The sequence below is a fragment of the Calonectris borealis genome, chromosome 4, assembly GCF_964195595.1.
Source record: "Calonectris borealis chromosome 4, bCalBor7.hap1.2, whole genome shotgun sequence".
NCBI lineage: Eukaryota > Metazoa > Chordata > Aves > Procellariiformes > Procellariidae > Calonectris > Calonectris borealis.
This window is the reverse complement of record NC_134315.1, coordinates 81884962-81889045: the sequence shown is the minus strand read 5'-3', so window position 1 is coordinate 81889045 and position 4084 is coordinate 81884962. Positions and strand designations below refer to the sequence as shown.

Genomic DNA, 4084 nt, shown 5'->3' with positions numbered 1-4084 from the left:
TGAGGCGCTGGGGCTCGGCCCGTCGGGCCGGGGCCGGGGCCGCGAGGCCGTGGAGCGGGGAAGGGGCCGCGGCCGAGCGGGGCCGCGGCCCCGGGGGGTGTCGGGGCGGAGGCGGGTGGGCGAGCGCCGCTGCCCGGGCGGCCGCGCTGCCGGTGGCTCCGCGGAGGAGCCGGCGTAGCCGCGGGGCTCGGGGCGCCGGGGAATAAAGCCCGGAGGGCCGGAGCCCGGCGTCCCCCGTCCCCGCCCGGGCCGCCCGCGGGCACACGGGGCCGGGCCCGCTCCGCGGGTCCCCCCTGCCAGTTCCCAAGCACCGCCCGACACCGCCGGGGCTCCCGGGCCCGTCCCGACATCACACGCGGGGCCGTAGGGGTTCGGGGCTCAGCCGGGCGTTTGGGTGATTCAGAAGCGGGGCCGGGGCTCTGCAGCACGGGGCAAGCCGGGGTGTGCCAGGCCCGAGAAGGGAGCCCCGGTCCCGCGTTCCCGGGGCCGGGCGAGGGGCTCCGGGGCTGGGGCAGGGATCGAGTCCTGTGTGTTTGGGCTCAGAAACGCAGCCCCCGTTGGCTGTTTCTGGGGTCAAACCCCGGGGCTGGGGTGGCCGTGGCTGGGGGGGGTGGGAGGTGGGTGGCGGGCGGGCAGATGCATGGGCCCCCACCGGAGGTGGGGGTCCGGGGAGGGTGCGTGGACCCCTGCCGGAGGCGGGGGTCCGGTCGCGTTGGTCCCCGACGCCTGGGAGGCTGGCATGCACCAGGCCGAATTAAACGTCTGAGATAGTCTCTGGGCGAAAAGGCACTTTTCACACCCTCTTTGTGCGTCCAACTGTTTATTCACCGGACTAACCATAAACTCGTTAGCCCATATTTAGACAGTGTACAATTATGACAGTTCATATTCATATACAAGTCGTGACAGTGATTGATTTACGACCTGGCCAAAAGCCAGGATCGTTTTAACAAGCACAAGCTGTAATCGGCTGGAGGTGAAACCGAGGAGGAGCTGGGGCAGCAGCAAAGGAGCTGGAGGCGGAAACGAGCTGGAGCCGCAGACAGGGGGGAGCTGGAGATGGGCTGGAGCAGCAAACTGGGCTGGGGACGAAACCGGGCTGGAGATGAAAACGAGCCGCAGCCAAAACTGCAGTGGAGCTGTCCTCGAGCTGGACCTGAAACAAAGAGAAACAATGACCTGAAGCTGCAAACGGGCTGGAGCCACAAACAAACTGGACCCATCCAGGAGCTGGGGCAGAAACAAAATGGGGGCAGAAACAACCAAGCTGGAGCTGAAACGAGCCAGAGCCACCCATGAACTGGAGCTGTCCGTAAGCTGGACCTGAACCCAGAGCAGAAACAAACAGGAGCCGTCCAGGAGCTGGACCTGAAACAAAACAGGGGCAGAAAGAACCAACCTGAAGCTGCAAACGAGCTGGAGCTGTCCATAAGCTGGACCTGAACCCAGGGCAGAACCAAACAGGAGCCGTCCAGGAGCTGGACCTGAAACAAACGGGTGCAGAAACAATGACCTGAAGCTGCAAACGAGCTGGGGCAGAAACAATCAAGCTGGAGCCACAACGAACAAGAGCTGAAACGAGCCAGAGCCATCCTTGAAATGGAGGTGGAAACGAACTGGAGCTGGAAATGAACTGGAGCTGTCCGTAAGCTGGACCTGAACCCAGGGCAGAAACAAACAGGAACCGCAAATGAGCTGGAGCCAAAACTGAAGCGGAGCCGTCCAGGAGCTGGACCTGAAACAAACGGGGGCAGAAACAACCGAGCTGGAGCCACAACGAACAAGAGCTGAAATGAGCTAGAGCCATCCTTGAACTGGAGCTGGAAACGAACTGGAGCTGTCCGTAAGCTGGACCTGAACCCAGGGCAGAAACAAACAGGAGCCACAAATGCGCTGGAGCCGAAACTGAAGCGGAGCCGTCCAGGAGCTGGACCTGAAACAAACGGGGAGCCCAAACCAAAACCAAACCTAACAAACAAAAACAAATGGGGGCCCAAACAACCGACCTGAAGCTGGAGGCGTGCAGCCCCGGCCACGCGCAGGGCAGGCGGCAGCGTCGGCCTCGGCGCAGGCAGCCCGGCTTCTTCCTGGGGCTCCGCACCCCACGCGGCTCCCGGCGTGGCTGGGGCTCCTCCGTCCGTCTGTCTGTCCGTCCGTCCCTGCACAGGGAGAGACGTGGGACATTCAGCTCCTGGCAGCGTGGCCCGGCCCAAAGACCCCGGAGCTGCTGCCCGGCAAACCCTGCTGCTCCCGGGCACGGGCAGCTCTGCCCGGCCCCCTCGGCAGCAGCAACCCCGCACCGCGCACCCGAGATGGGAGGGGAGGCAGAAATGGGGACGGGACACCAGAAACGTCCCGTTTCTCCCCAGAAGGGTGGGCGACAGCCAGGATCTGGCTGAAAACCCACCCACCCTGTGCAGCAGCCGCACAGACCGACTCCAGCAGCCCCAGGCAGGGGCTGGCACCGCACCAGTGCCAGCGGGGTCTGGGCTGGGCCCTGGCAGCGCCCATTCCCACCTCCCCAAACACCCCTCGCAGCCACGGCTCCCCGAAACATGCGGCCCAGACCTGCCCGGCCCTGGCTCAGGGTGGGCTGCGGGGACGGGACCCATGGGGCCCCCCAGGGCCCCGCCTGCGCCCACAAACAGCCTCTGGCCACGGGGGGACCCTGCCCGGGCAGGTGCAGGCCCTGGCCCCAGATCCCCGCCGGCACAGCCGGCCCTGGGAGCCGAGCACCCCGGTCCCACCGTGCAGCTCCGCTCGGCCGCCGCGTCAGGGCACTCACCTCACCGGGCACGTCCTCCACGCTGGCATCCCCCGGCGCTCGCTGCCTCGGGGCCGTGCTCCTCGCCCAGGCACCGGGATGAGCCTTCCCCACACGTCGGCACAGCCACGCGGCATCGCCTGGGGCCCCAACACCTCCCGAGGGACCGGCAGCACCGGGATGGACGTGGCTCCCCGTGCCCGGCCAGGCCCAGCTTCGCCGTTTCACCGATGGGGCTGCAGGAGCTGGGTGCGGATCCCGGGAGCAGCTTCTGCTCCCATCGCAGCACATCTTGAGCTGAAAAATAAGTTTTTAAGTAAAACACGGGAGACAGGAGCCCCTCTTGTTGGGAACGGGACTGGGAGGGAGACGCGGTGTGCGGAGCCCGTACGGCCGTGGCCAGTTCGTGGTTCGAACGGGGGTTGATCCCGCGGCTGAAATCGGGAGCTGCCGGGGACCCCCAGCCCCACAGGCCGAGCTGCAGCCCCTGCCCCCGGGAGGGGACCCCAGAGGGTCGGTGCCGAAACCCGCCGGGAAAGTCACCGGGCCCCAGCCGGGCACCCGCGGGGATCCCGCACCGGGGGAGAGGGAAGGGGAGCGCTCACCCGCGGCTGCCCCGCGGGCCTGCCCGGAGCAGAGGAGCGGAGCAGGACCCGGCACCTGCCCATGAATTGGCAGCCGGCCCGAGCCGACCGAGGAGAGAGGCTGGGACGCAGAGCACAGAGTCCCCAGAGGAGACGCTTGTTCACGCGCGTGAGGCGTCCCAGCCAAACTGGGGCACCCCAACACCCGGGGTTCTCGCACCCTTCACACGGTCGGGTCCAACACGTTTGACTGATCGCTGGCACCCACGCTACCGATGACCGATCCCAGAAAAACTTGGCAGAGCAACTCCATTTCTGCGGTGTTCTGGCTGCTTGTCTGTTGATCCAGACGCCCCTCAGTCTGACTTGCCAGGGTCACTTCTCTGTGACGCCAGCCGACGCCGGGAGGGTTTCAAAGCCACGTCAGAGGGGCTGGGATGCCGGCGTCACCTCGGATGTCGGGGGCGTCCTTCATCCTTCAGGGACAGCTCTCAGCTTCCGCCAAGCAAAGTCCTTATGTCCAGGGCCGGGCTGTCCGCTAGTTTTACTTAAGCACGAGCAATATCAAAGTATAGAATAGATTAGAATAGAATAGATTAGAATAGACTGGAATAGTTCAGTTGGAAGGGACCTACAACGACCACCCGGTCCCACTGCCTGCCCACCTCAGGGCTGTCCGAGTTAAAGGACGTTGTGCGGGGCACTGTCCAAATGCCCCTTGAACACTGCCAGGCTT

The 4084-nt window shown here is 65.5% G+C and overlaps 1 long non-coding RNA gene across 1 annotated transcript; it reads right to left on the bottom strand.

Moving 5' to 3' along the window:
- Positions 1 to 803: 803 nt before the first annotated feature.
- Positions 804 to 1461, bottom strand: LOC142082520 (uncharacterized). The gene is made up of 2 exons (XR_012673722.1): positions 1400 to 1461; positions 804 to 1156 (listed from the first exon to the last, which is right to left on the bottom strand). It is a non-coding gene; the product is annotated as an uncharacterized LOC142082520 (long non-coding RNA).
- Between the last annotated feature and the right edge of the window lie 2623 nt (positions 1462 to 4084).